Raw genomic sequence first — 15,210 nt, 5'->3', positions numbered from 1 at the left:
GCTTTTCCAGCCAAATTCGGATTATATTCTAATTAAGCTCTCAAACGGAGCATAGTGAAAAAAAATCCTGTTGGCTTCAGGCTGCTAGGTGGTTGGTTCTCAGTTTTGTAGTTGTATAGATCAAGGGCAAAATGGCGGTGGACAAGCCTGGGATCTTGAGACAGGCAAGTCCGGGCATTAGCACATGACTCTGGACAAGATATTCGCTGTCTCTGAGCCTCAGTTTCTCTGGATGGAAAGGCTGTGGTAAATAAGCACTTCATTGTTTTGTTGTAAAGATTAAATGCAATAGCTTCTGTCAAGGGGTCGGCATCAGTCCTCTGTAAACGCCAGCTTCCGTCTCTGCTTCCTCTCCGCCCTCCAATCTTCATCTTTCTGACTGGAAACTACAGTGATGTCGTGCTGGAGGGCGGTGGTTTGGGGAAAGCTAGGCAGTAGCCATCTATCCCCAAAACCACTTGTGGTGACTAATGGGGACGTTGCTAGTGACTTCGCCCCTCCGAACACCTTCCGGGAGAAAGTACTCCTGACTTCTCTGGGCAAACGTTTATAGCTGTCGAAACTGGCCATGAAAACAAGCAAGGAAACAGCCCCACTGTTGTTTCCACTTTTTTTCCACATTTGCTTTCCTGCGGTCATCTTGATCATTTAACTGTCTAAATATTTGCATTTATTTTATTGTTAACATGAGATTTACCATCTTGACCACTTTTTTTTTTTTGGTGGCTGTGCTGCCGTGTGTGGGATCTTCAGTTCTCCCACCAGGGATCAAAGCCGCACCCCTGCAATGGAAGATTGGAGTCCTAACCACTGGACCACTTCCCTAGTCCCCCATCTTGGCTACTTCTAATTGCACATTTCACTAGTATATTCACATTATTGTGAAAGACATCTTCAGAACCTTCTATCTTGCAGACCTGAAAATCTATACCCATGGAACAGCAGCTACACGCTCCCAGCCCCTGGCAACCACCATCGTTTAATTTTTCAAAAGACAATTCAGTTTCCTGATAGGATGAACATTCTGCTCTGCCAGATTAGCAGGTTGCTTTTGAAATCACAGCTCAGTTAAATACTCCTGTGTTAGAGACTGATCAGAATTTCTGGGTCTTTTTTTTCAAAATTAGTATTCAGAGGAGGATCAGTGATACTACTTGAAGACACATATCTCACAGAACACCCACATCTTTTTTCTTCCCTAATAGCTGATGTATCCCACGTTCATCCAATAGACTGACAGTATCCTAGGTTTTACAAGTTCCCTGAAAGACCTGCTACTGAGTTTGATCTACAGATGAGGCAAAGTATGAGTAAAGGATGCTAGCAGAAAAACCACCTGGACTGTCTTTCTGTTTGAGAAAAATAATCACCTCCCATCCTGTCCCCAACACAGGCTGGAACTCATCTGTGAAATCCTTGGGGAATGAAAACACACGGTATCTCTTGTAGGATTCGGTCCTGTGCCCTAAGAAGGGGCTCGAGCGATGCCTGTGCTGATCAGTAAAAGATAGAAGGACTCTGGGTGAGCAGAAAGGAAGTACTGAGACCCACAGCCCCGGGTGCTTATCAGATCCTGCAAAATCAGGTCTGTGATGTTCATTATCGTCTGCCTGGTTCTGGCCAATTCACAGAGTATCAAGGATGAAAGGCCCCCTTTCCCAAATAAATTCCACCAAGATGTAGGAATCAGCCCACAACAGATGAGTTCTCCGGAAGGGGCCCAGCACATGTGGTTGGGGCACACCCGCCTTATTTGGGTGTGATGGGGCAGCAAGCTGACATTCGTATTTGTGTGTGTGTGTGTGTGTGTGTGTGTGTGTGCGCGCGCGCGCGCGTGCAGCATGTGAGTGCCTGAGCGTGTGCACGTGCCGATTTATCATCCCCACGTGCCTTGTTTTCCTCCACGGATGGGGATTCTCAGATGCTCAGCTGCTAAAAACAATGCTTCCTTTCTTTGGGACACATTTCCGAGCTGGAGTGTCTCGGGGCCCTCGCCCGGAAGATACGAATCTGCTTTCCTTGGTCATCCAGCCTCTGTCTGTCTTTCTGCCGGTGGGCATTTATTCATGTCAACCAGCGAGATTTTTCTGGATCCCACCCGGGACAGTAGACTTTGGTTTCGCTCCCAAGAAGGCCTCCTCCCCGTCTTCTGCCTCAGCTTCCTGGTCCCTGCACCCAGTCCTCAGCAAGCTCCTTCCTCTTCATCTCGAGTCTCATCTCCAAGCCTTCTGTTCCCTCGCTTGGGCTCCCCTGTTCGTGGCCTTTTGTGGCCTAAATTCGGGATCTGGGCTGAAAGCTTTTCAGTGACTGCAGGGCGGGCAGCCTTCCTGTGCTCGATACTTTCTGTGCCCATCCAACGAGTAATGAATCAGGGAGACGTGTTTCAATAATTCTCTTGCCTTCAATTCTCAAAGACAGCTCTCAGGGAGCTATAAGGAAGCGGCAGCCCTCAGAATTTCTTCTGTCCTGCACCTTCAAACAGTGGGGCGCTGATTGGTGTCTGTAAATAGTCAAGGAGGCTGGAACTACGGAGGGGGAAGGCTGGAAGGAAACTGGGAAGCTCTAGGTTCTGTATATCCTGGGTCACCCTCGTTCAGCGCAAGGCTTGAATGTTCCCTGGGTGTTCAGCTGCCAGAGCAAGTGAGGACCGTCAGCAGTGGCGGAGACAAGGAGCCCCATCCAGAGAGCGAGCTGGGTGTCTGCTGGGCCCTGACGGGGGGTCGGGGGCGAGGGCCACTGACAAACATCCGTTTTCATACTTGTGTCAGTAAGAGAATATGCAAGCTTCAGCTACACATGGCAGGGGAAGCACAATACCTCTTTGGGGATTTTTTTTACTGGAATGTATTTTGGAATATGTTGGGATTATTGGAATACAATTACAATATTGTGTTAGTTTCTGCTATGCAATGAAGTGAATCAGCTAAACATGTGTATACATATATCCCCCTCTCTTGGACCTCCCTCCCAACCCTCCCCATCCTACCCATTGAGGGTGTGGAGGAAGGGAAACCCTGTTGCACTGTTGGTGGGAGTGTGAATTGGTACAGCCACTACGGAGAACAATATGGAGGTTTATAAAACTACCACATGACCCAGAATTACCGTCATCACACTACTGGGCATATACCCTGAGGAAACCATAAATTCAAAAGCACGCATTCACCCCAGTGTTCACCGCTGCACCATTTACAATAGCCAGGCCATGGAAGCAACCTAAATAATCAACGGAGGAATGGATAAAGAAGATGTGGTACGTATATACAATGGAATATTTCTCGGCCCTCAAAAGGAACAGCACTGGGTCATTTGTAGAGATGAGAATGGACCTAGAGCCTGTCATATAGAGTGAAGTAAGAAAGAGAAAAACAAATATCCTGTGTTGACGCATAATTGTGGCATCTGGAAAAAAGAGGCCTCTTTAGTGATGAACTTTGAAGGAAGAACCAAAGCAATCCTGATGCCTGGACCAGGGGAGGGAAGACCAGGGAAGGATAAGCAGGGTCATCCTCGTGCTGGCAGCTGGACAGCTTAGCACAGCCCCTCCCTGGCGTGGCCTCAGGAAGAGGTCACAGGAGAAAACTACCCAGGAAGCAAACGCATTCTTCCAGAGCTTTCCACTTTCATCCGTTCGCATCACCAGCTTTATGTTTCTCTCCTTGTCATACTCTCTCCAGTCTATTTCCAGATCTCAATCACAGGTAATCCTTGTTTTCATTGTATCAGCATTTGTTATAAAGTGCCTCGGCCATGGCCTCCTAGCCAGCTTCCTGGGGTAGCTAGTTGGGGTGAACAAGTCATTCTCCCCAGTTCTGCTGGCTGGAGGAGGGGGCTCTGGTAGGTTCTCATGGGTGGACTTATGATGTCCGAAAGGGACATCGTCAGTGGGTGCGCCTCATAAGTGGAGGTTGTGGTAACGGGAATAAAATTGTGTGCACTTGATGTAGTACTGAGGTAGTCTAGAATACTTTATTTGTGTTGTTGTTGTTTAGTCCCTGACTCATGTCCGGCTCTTTGCGACCCCATCAACTATAGCCTGCCAAACTCCTCTGTCCATGGGATTTCCCAGGCAAGAATACTGGAGTGGGTGGCCATTTCCTCCTTGAGGGGATCTCCCCCACCCAGGGATCAAACTTGCATCTCTTGATTGGCAGGTGGGTTCTTTATCACTGAGCCACCTGGAAGCCCTTTATTTGTATAATGAAGTGAAGTGAAAGTTGTTCAGTCATGTCCCAACTCTTTGCTACCCTATAGACTGCAGCCTGCCAGGCTCCTCTGTTGTTGGAATTCTCCAGGCAAGAATACTAGAGTGGGTTGCCATTTCCTTCTCCAGGGGATCTTTCCAACCCAGGGATTGAACCTGGGTCTCCTGTACTGTAAGCAGACTTTACCATCTGAGCCACCAGGGAAGCCCATTTGTACAATACTTGTCATTAACACGCAGGAGGTTCTGTGGAATGAGATGCCCAAAGCCGTGGCTGAAGATCCATATGTTTATCATTGCTCTGTAGTTTATGGTGAGGACATGTTCTTAATGGTGTTCCACATTAGGCAAGAGTGTTTACTGATGTCAGGTTCAAGTCCAGAAGGACCCCAACATCTTCCAGCCCTAGATGATTCTCCAACTCATCTCATGATCCAGGCTCTGAAGCAAGGGGTGGAGGGGTCCTGGTGAGAAAGTGTGTTTTGAAACCAAGGGTCGAGCTTCCTTTTGATTCCATGTTGCTTTAGGAGCTACATCAGTTAGCGGGAGGTGAATTCTGTTACCTGCCTGAATATTTGAACAAACACAAAGTTCAGTGTCCTTTCTTTAAAATGAGTTATGATTCCCCATGGTAGCTCAGCTGGGAAAGAATCCGCCTGCAATGCAGGAGACCCCAGTTCAATTCCTTGGTCTGGAAGTTCCCCTGAAGAAGGGATCGGCTACCCACTCCAGTACTGTGGGCCTTCCCAGGTGACTCAGACAGTAAAGAATCTGTCTGCCATGTGGGAGATCTGGGTTCGATCCCTGGGTTGGGGAGATCCTCTGGAGGAGGGCATGGCAACTCACTCCAGTATTCTTGTCTGGAGGATTCCCATGGACAGAGAAGCCTGGTGGGTCCCAGTCCGTGGGATCGCAAAGAATCGGACACAACTGAGGACTGAGCACAGCACGTTATGTTAAGTGCTTTTTGTTCACCAGGCTTTATACCCACAGGTGTGCACTAAGTGCTTTATCCAACAGTCTCCCTCGTTCCTAAAGAGCTCCCTTAGATAGAAACCCCATGATCATATCCCCACTTTACAGGGGAGGACACAGAGGCTCAGGGGTTTCACAGCTCATCATGGAACAAGTGGCAGAGCCAGGATCTGAACCCATTTCTGTCTTGATTCCAAAGCCCACTTTCCAAACTACAAAGTGAGACTACCTCTCACTGCATGTCTTGGGTTTGAGTGATTTCTTCATATCCAGCGTGGTCTCCAAGAGGCATCTCTGTAGACCTCTCACTCCTGTTTCCCAAACACCAGCCCGGCTCCTCTTCTGCTCAGAATTAATGACGGTGGGTGGCTGGGGTGACATCCGGGTGGCCTCCCACGGTGAGCCCCCCAGTCCAAACCAAATGGCGAGATCAAGCCCACTGGGGGTGTCATTTCCTCACCCCTCTAAAAGGAATTCCGTTCTTTCTGCTTGCCAAACGCTCTGTTCCCTCGCTAAGCCTGCGTTAGTCACTGGGATATGTCAATATGTGAATGGATTTACTGTGTTCCAACAGCTGCAGAGGCCCGAGCATATGCCCCACACATGGCAGAAAGAGGGGCTGGGAGTGGGGCACCCGGCCGGCAACTGGGATCTCCAAGATCGCACCCGGGCCCTGAGACTGGAGAGAGGATGCTGGGAGAAGACCAGCAAATACTGGGTCCGGCTCTTGGCTCCCCTACCGCCCCCACCCTGGCAAAGTGATGAGGATACTCGTGAGCGGCGAGGGGACAGCCCTAGAAAACATGTCCCCTCCGAGGTGTGGCTCTTGTCCGCTCGCAAGGGAGCCCATCTGTCCAACAGTGCCTGAAATAACACCGCCGGCCAGCGAGGAGTGTCCATTGTCACACGCACATTTGGGCCGCAGGTCGTCCCCACGGGCCCCTGTAATTCAAGTCACAACAGCCTCTTCCGTGACAGGGAGGTGGGGAGTCAAAGTGGTGACTGTGATTCCAGCAACCGGGAGGATTGTTTTCCTAAGCATTTCTGCCAGTGGCTACGGAGGACTCTTTGTGTGCGGCACCCACAGGAGATCTTGAAATTTAGGCAGCTATCAAATTCCAAATTAAACACACCTCAGCGCAGCCTGATCCTGTGGATCTGCATTCGGGAAAGGCCAGAGTGTGATTGTGCTGGAAGCTTTTAGATGGAACTCCTCCTAACAGGCTTTCGCAGGATCTCAAATTAGAGTTTGAAGCTAGCAGGCTGACGGAGCTGTTGTTTAAAAAACTCAGAAATAGTCTGCTTTGAACCTCGGGTCTCGGAATTTTCTAGAATGGGCTATTATGATCCAGTCATGTGGGGGTTTTTCTTACTGTTTTTTACACCCAGTGGGGCCTGGAGCTGACATCCGGCCTTTGTCACTCCTTTTCCAGAGGTGAGCAGCGGTCAGACTGTAGCAAACATTTTTTCCTTTCCCCTAAACATTAACTTTGATATCAGGGAGGTGGGGAATCAAGATGGTGCCATCCAGGACTGAGGTTTAGAAAAGGATTCTCATGAACACGAGCTGTGAATCTGTAGTTTCAGATCCTAAACCTGTGTCTCTCCTGCTTTGGGCCCTTGGGCAAATTACTTAGCATCCCAAGCCTCAGCTTTTTCTTCTATAAAATGGGGACAATGGTAGCAAGAAGAACTAACTTGTTAGATTGTTGTGTGAATTAAATGACGTGATTAGGGGAGGAGCTTCCCTGGTGGCCCCATGGTTAAGACTCCCACCTTCCATTGCAAGGGACACGGGTTCAATCTCTGGTCCGGGAACTAAGACCCACATATAGTGCAACTCAGCAAAAAAAAAAAGTAAAATGACATATTTGGAAATTCCCTGGTGGTCCAGCGGTTCGGACTCACCACTTTCACAGTCACGGGCCTGCAGTTGATCCCTGGTCAGGGACCTAAGGCCGCACAAGCTGCAGCTCAGCCAAAAGAAAAAAAAAAAAAATGACATGATTAACAAAATATTTAGCACAGTACTTGGCTCGTGTAATCAACACTTAATGTATTGGTAGAGTGTTTCTAAAGATGAAGATGGAAGTTGATTTTTGATGTTTCTTTTGTTCCCTTATCCCTCTTGGGGGAGTGTAAGGTTTATTCTTGGTTTGTTTTTTTTTTTTGGAGAGGGGCTGCAGGAGCTCTAGCACAAGCACAGACCACAGAAAGGCGGAAGGCCGAGGCACTCGAGGTCAGTGGGTGGAAGCACAGGTTCAGACACCGGGGAGAAGAGGCAGCAGCCCCAGGCTGGGAGCTGAGGGTCCCCAGGCCCGCTTGAAGCAGGCCAGGGACAGGGCGAGGCTGTGGGTGGGGGTTCAAGCCCCAGAAGGTTGCTCTGTGGGGTGCATGGATGGGTCAGCGTGGGCTTCAGGAATGGCAGGAAAGAGGTTGATTTTTTTTTTTAATTGTACCACAGTAAAATATATAGAACACAAATTTTACCATTTTAACTGCTTGTTTTTGAAATTTCTTTTCTTTTTCTTTAAATTTTTTGGCCATACTACGTGACATGTGGGACTGCCCTGGTAGCTCAGAGGTAAAGAATCCGCCTACCAGTGCAGGAGATGTGGGTTTGATCCCTGGGTCGGGAAGATCCCCTGGAGAAGGAAATGGCAACCCACTCTAGCGTTCTTGTCTGGGAAATCCCATGGACAGACGAGCCTGGTGGGCTACAGTCCATGGGGTGGCAGAGTTGGACATGACTGAACAACTAACCAACAACTTGACATGTGGCATCTTAGTTTCCCTGACCAGGGCTTGAACCCATGGCCCCTGCCTTGGAAGTATGGAGCCTTAACCACTGGACCACCAGGAAGGCCCATTTCTAACTGTTCTTAAGAGTACAGTTCAGCAGCTTTAAGAAGATGATCACTGATGTGTAACCACCACCACCAACACCCATCTCTAGAACTTGAAAACGTTTTCCCCCAACTCAGACTCTGTACCCATTAAACACTAACCCAAATTCTCCCCTCCCCCAGCCCTTGGCAGCCACCCTTCCACTCTCTGTCTCTATGAGTCTGACTGTTCTAGGAACCTCTTGTAAGTACGATCATACACTATTTGTCCTTGTGTGTCTGGTTTATTCCACTCAACATGAAGTCTTCAAGGTTCATCCTTATTGTAACCTATGTCAGAATTCCCTCCCTTTTTAAGGGGAAATCATATATTCTGTTGCAAGTATTCATCACATTTTGTTTATCCTGGATGACACTGGGTTGTTTCCAGCTTTTGCTTACTGTGATTATTGCTTCTAGATCCCCTGGGGAAGGGATAGGCTACCCACTCCAGTATTTTTGGGCTTTCTTGGTAGCTCAGACTGTAAAGAATCTGCCTGCAATGCGGGACACCTGAGTTCAAAACCTGGGTTGGGAAGATCCCCTGGAGGAGGGCGTGGCAACCCACTCCAGTATTCTTGCCTGGAGAATTCCATGGAGAGAGGAGCCTGGTGGGCTATACTCTATGGGGTTGCAAAGAGTCAGACATGACTGAGCGACTAAGCACAACACATAGTGATTCTATGTTTTATTTTTTAAAAAGCTATCATAATGTTTTCCGTAGTAGTTGTACCATTTTACATTCCTACCAACAGTGCACACATGTTCTAACTTCACTATACCTCACCAATACTTATTCTCTGTGTTTTCTTTTCTTTTCTTTTTTAAATAATTTCCATCCTAATGGGTGGGAAGTGGCATCTCATTGTGGAGGAATGATTTTCACGGCATCATTAAAGAGTCAGTCTGTGAACAAAAGGTCTGATCAGCCCAGTGCCTGGCACGTGCTGAACGTCTCAGAACTGCCCCTCCTTTAAGGCACTAGCAGTTTGAGTGTGTCGGACCAAGCGATCTCAGCTCACTAGATTCTTAGCTGTCTCTGGAGCAGGCCCTATTTGGGGACAAGTGGCCCACCTTGGCAGTGGGACTTTATGGGCACCAGTGTGTCCATCTGGCACCAAAGGTGGTCTTCACCAGGTTGGCGGGGTGCCCGACGTCCCCAGCAGGAAGGTTACCTGTTGACGTGGAGACAGGTGCTGGGAGGAGCGGCCTGCTGGTCCGCGTGAGCGCCCTGGATGGCTGGCACCGGCGGGGAGTCCTGGGAAGGCGGGTCGGGCCGTCCCGTTGGGGAAAGGCAGGGAGACGATCTGAAGCCGGAAACCAGGCAGCCTGACGAGGCAGGGAGGGGCTGGGGGCCGCCTGGGCCGGCTCCTCTGCTCCTGGGTCAGTGGCTGAACGGGGCACATGCCCCACTCTGTCAGTGTCAGAACTCCTGTGCGGCTTCATCCAGAACCAGGACACTCACTCTCTCTGGGACCTCTCTGGAGTCTGTCTCCTGTTCACCTCCTGTCCTGAAATGCACCCCCATTCGGGTCCCCACTTGCAGCTCCCTCCCACTTGGAGTTTTAGTTCCTGCATTTCTCACCACCTGGAGCTTAACTAGAAAATCTAAAAGGCTTTATTCATCTTTGCTCTAGATGGCTAGTAGCTTCAGGCTAAATGTGCCAAGTGGGGTTTAGAGAATAAAAGGAGGATTTTGGAGAACGCAAGTATTTGTCCTTTCCACGTTTATGAGCGCATTCTTGGTCATATGGCCATGGCAGTCAGTGGAGACGCAGGTGATGGAGGCATTGCCCCTACTGTTGAGGAGTCTGGTGTATGGCCAGGGACATAAACATAGAAGCCAGTGGATGTGGACAGTTTAAATGTGCCAGGTACTACTGTGAAGATCGTACACGGTCTGGGCGGGGGAGGCAGAAACAACTGGGGGGGGGGGTGGCTCAGGGAAGGCTTCAAAGAGGAGGTGACGCCAGCTCACTCACCTTGGCTGCAGTATCAAATAATTGGGGTTTAAAGGTGTCAGAATCCAGAGCCCACCTTGCTATTCAGTTTAGTTTAGTCGCTCGGTCGTGTCCAACTCTTTGCGACCCCATGAACCGCAGCACACCAGGCCTCCCTGTCCATCACCAACTCCCGGAGTCCACCCAAACCCATATCCATCAAGTTGGTGATGCCATCCAACCATCTCATCCTCTGTCGTCCCCTTCTCCTGCCCTCAATCTTTCCCAGCATCAGGGTCTTTTCAAATGAGTCAGCTCTTCAAATCAGGTGGCCAAAGTATTGGAGTTTCAGCGTCAGCATCAGTCCTTCCAATGAACACCCAGGACTGACCTCCTTTAGGATGGACTGGTTGGATCTCCTTGCAGTCCAAGGGACTCTCAAGAGTCTTCTCCAACACCACAGTTCAAAAGCATCAATTCTTCTGCACTCAACTGTATAGTCCAACTCTCACATCCATACATGACCACTGGAAAAACCATAGCCCTTGCTATTAAGTTTCTCTCCTTAATTTTCCTGTGGTGTTTTTATGTTTTAAGAGAGAACTACATCAGAAAACGAAAGGCCACCAGCCAGGGTTCCAGGTCTCCCTTCCTTACGCGGGAGCTCAGGGGACAGCAGTTGGGTTTCCTGTTTCCCTATCATGTCTCCCTCCCGGGACTGTTGGGAATTAACCTCCCGATCAGTAACACTACACTTACATATTTAAGAGGCACTTACAGTTCCTGGTTGGGGCTTTAAGAATCTTACATCAAAAAAAACTTAAGTTAGTATCAAGTAGAAAGTATTTCTTATTAATATTTACTTAGAGGTGGTCAAACAACAGAAGTGTATGTGAAAGAAGCTTTAGCTCTTCCATTGATCAAAAAGAAAGCACGTTAAAACATTATACTTTAAACTCATGAGTAATCAAAAAATACAGTTTGTTCTTTCCCCCAAGTGTATTCATCTCTCTCCCTTCAAAAGTTAGTACACACTTAGAAGAATAAAAATTTTAAGAAGCAAACAAAAGTAAAAACAGAAAAAAAGACCAGAAAAGGAAAAAAGTACACACTTAAGGTTAGTGAATAATAACTAGTAAATCTGCTGTTATAATGGCTGCAGACAGGACCAAAGCATTTCATTTTCTTCAACTCAACAAATACGTTAAAATCTAGATTCAAACTGTTTTTTTTTTTTTTTTTTTGCTTTTTGTATATCTACATGTTATTTTATTCTTAAAAGAAAAAGTGACCTTTTCTATGTTTTTTATTTTAGGGATCCATCACTAAGTTTTTTGTAACTCCTGATATTGTCTAAAAAAAAATAGGTTTTAAAAAAGACCGCTGGTGATTTTCAGGCATTTATTCAAATATTTCCCTGCTTCTAAAATACATGGAAAAGTGATACGACTGCTTTCTTAAAGGATTTACCAGGGATTACAGTCTTCAAGTAAAGGGATCCTGAATTCAGTCTGGTTGTCAGTTTGATTAAGAAGGAAGGAGCTCATCTTGGTATAAATATTCGTGAACGGTGCTGTGTGACAGTCTGGCCCGGAGCACCCGGTGGGGGAAGCCTTCTAACTACAGTTGCAAATATTCTAAGTAATTTATTTTGGAATTAGCAGTGGTAGGTTTGAAGAAAAGACTTCTCTGTGGGCTTGTGATTTTCTTGGGGAGCAGAGTGAAGTCCCCACACCTTGGGGCTCTGGGCTGGTGACAGTGTGTGGGTGCCCCCATGGCTCCCGTATCCGCCTTACTTACATTCCTTGCTTTATCCTAGGTGACCTCCTGGTCAGTAACACTACACTTACTTATTTAAGAGGCACTTACAGTTCCTGACTGGGGCTTCCCTGGTGGCTCAGAGGTTAAAGCGTCTGCCTGCATCTGCCTTTGTCTGCCTGCAATGCAGGAGACCTGGGTTCGATCCCTGGGTCTGAAAGATCCCCTGGAGAAGGAAATGGCAACCCACTCCAGTATTCTTGCCTGGGAAATCCCATGGATGGAGGAGCCTGGTGGGCCACAGTCCACAGGGTCACAAAGAGTCGGACACGACTGAGCGACTTCACTTTTACTTTACAGTTCCTGACGGGGTAGCGGCAATTTCTTTCCTCTCAGAACTGAGACATTTTTAAAATGATGTATTGACAAGAAAGGTAAGGGTAAGGGATGTGTCTAGTTCAGGCAAGAAGGGAGGAAGAGAGTTTTGAAGATGTTAGAAACTGTTGTTGCCATTTGGGGCTGTCAGCTTGGCTAACTGAAAGAAAGGAGGCAAGACAGTTTCCTTCTCTTAATGTGAGGTGGGCTAGAAGAATATTTAAGAATTAGTGGGCTAAGATTTGGGGGAAGTGCAGCAGACGGTGGCCAAATTTTGTTGAAGTCATTCACGTGAAAATCTGAATCAGAAATTAAATCTAAGTGAATGGCATGCTTCTTCAGTTTACTGAAATGGTGACATAAATTAAACCTAAATGAATGGCATGCTTATCCAGTTCACCGAAATGGTGACATAAATTAAATCTAAGTGAATGGTGTGCTTATCCAGTTTACTGAAATGGTGACATAAATTATCTAAGTGAATGGCATGCTTATCCAGTTTACCGAAATGGTGACATAAATTAAATCTAAGTGAATGGCATACTTCTTTAGTTTACCAAAAGGGTGACTTTAGTGATGGGAAAATAATGTGATCTGAACATCAGATGAGAGTGACCGTGGATGGCCAGTCTGGTCATGGAACATGAGGAAATTTGTGTGTTTTGGACTAGGCAGGGGAGGGCTTGGACGGCCACCCTATTTCGGGAATGCTGTGTCAGCCAGGAGGCCTAGGGATTTGCCTGTCCTGCTTGTTATGTTTGAGTCTTTGGCTGGATGTGTGTTCCGTGTGAAATTTTAATGTCCTTCTTGGTTGGCTAGAATCTTTGCATGAGAGCCCTTTTGAGGAATATTAGTTAATGAAGCTGGGAGCCACTTAGGGAGCTGGCATAGAAATGCTTCTGGACACAAGGACGAGCTACTGCAGGAAAGGGGCAGGTGCGTGGGATTAGTGAAAGGAATCGCCCAGGAAATGGGGAAATGAGGTGATCTTCCTGACCGCCACGTGGCACATTCCAAGCTGTAGGAGCCAGGGGGCGTTTTCAGGAAGAGGGGATGACCACACCACTTTCTTTCCTGTCAAAGTACACAAAATGCAGATTATACCACAGGTGGCTGAATCAACGCCAAGTTCCCCACTAGATAATTCAGACCATGGAGATGAAGGAAGAGACGCCCAGAGCAAAGATGGTGGATGGGATAAAAGTGAGAAGTTTATGGTAGTGCTTCCCATCTTTTATTCATGGAGGCACACAGAGAAAATAGTATTATTTATCGATTTATTTATTTTTCAAAGTTTTTTTTGGCCACACTGCGAGGCATACAGGATCTTAGTTCCCAGACAAGGGATGGAAGCTGTACTCCTCTGCAGTGGAAGCACAGAATCTTAACCACTGGAGTACCAGGAAGGCCCAAGAAGACAATATTTTTATGGCAACTGGGCAGCTCTTGGCAGGAGATGACCACTTGGGAAGCTAAGGGTCACCGAAGGGTTGAGAAGATCAGAGGTTCAAGCACACACCTGGAGCCCATTCTTGCACACTGACTGGGAAAACTCTGACCCAGTGACCATCGTGATTGCAGGATGGAGCTCATGGAGCCCTTTGAGAATCTGATGAAGTTTATGGGCCCTCATCCCAGAAAAACCATTACGTACGTGCATGCATGCCAAGTAGCTTCAGTCATGTCTGACTCTTTGCAGCCCCGTGGATTACAGTCCACTAGGCTCCTCTGTCCATGGGATTCTCCAGGCAAGAATCCTGGAGTGGGTTGCCATGCCCTCCTCCAGAGGATCTTCCCGAGTAGGGATCGAACCCGTGTCTCTTACATCTGCTGCACTGGCAGGTGAATTCTTTACCACTAGCGCCACCTGGGAAGCCCTCCATCATGTACATACACACAGAATTTTACTCACAATTTCAAGGGCTTCATGAAGTGCTCAAGTCCACTTCTGGATCTCAAGATAAGAACCCTCCCTTTGGGTAATTAAAGAAAGGATGTTAATGAAGAAATGGAGGCAAAGTCATGTGGATAAACTCGGATAAAAAATTCGGATTAAAAAAAAATCCATCTACAGAAGGACAGAACCACAAACTCTACCTAAAAGGGTTTTCAAAGACCCTGTCTGTAAAGCTCTGGCTTTGGAAATGGTTCAAAGGTTGGGGACACCAAGCAGAAAATATCCAGTCCAGGTAATTAGATCCAAACAATTGAGCAGATTGCAATGGTTGAGCAGATTGCTGAGCCCCATGTTGTCTACTTTTTAAAGGTATTAGTGCTAACTTGGTCAGGGTGATTATTTGGTCAGCACAGAGGCACAAATTTCATTTCTGAATCCTTCCCGTCTAAACCATTTTCCAAAGGAACCTTCTCGAATTCTCTCAATGTGCATGGGGGAATGGGCTGGCCCTGGGGAAAGCAGGCTCCTGTAAGTATAACAGGGGCTCCTTGGGCATTTCCTACCCTGAGAGGCTCTGCTGCTTGGTTTGAAATCAATTGTTCTGAATGACTCAGCTTCACTTGCCCAGCTCAGCACTGTGCACCCTCAAAACACCTAGATTCCTACCACGACAAGTACTCAAAACAAGCCATTCATGCCTTACCAATGATTTCAGGAACAAAACAGAAACCAGATCTCAAGACTAAGTGGTGAGGAAGGCATGGATTGTCAGCTTTACCTTGAATAATGTATGACTTCTGTTAGTTTAATCTCAGGTCTCACATCACATGAAAAGTTGTCTCCTTGCAAAATGTAGCCTGGAGGGAAATTTTGCCAGTGTCGTGCTCCGGTGAGTTAATATGCAGTGCAACAGTTTTATAACAGATTATTTACCAACGGGAACAGAATGCCTTGGCACGAGATGCCTTTGAGAGAGCAGTTGTATTGCACTAGCTAATTCCACGTTTCAGAAATCATTTCCACGTACCTCCTAGTTCTTGTAGGTTCTCTCAAACTCTTCCCTCTACTGGTGAAATGAAAGAACTGACAAGTAGGTGAGATTATGTTGCCCTCTGGTGTCTGCCAACCCCAAAGAAGGAGCTAGAACTGGAAGGGGGGACAAGAAGTAGAAGGAAA

Source organism: Cervus elaphus, chromosome 30 (genome assembly GCF_910594005.1).
Source record: "Cervus elaphus chromosome 30, mCerEla1.1, whole genome shotgun sequence".
NCBI lineage: Eukaryota > Metazoa > Chordata > Mammalia > Artiodactyla > Cervidae > Cervus > Cervus elaphus.
This window is presented reverse-complemented; position numbering follows the sequence as displayed.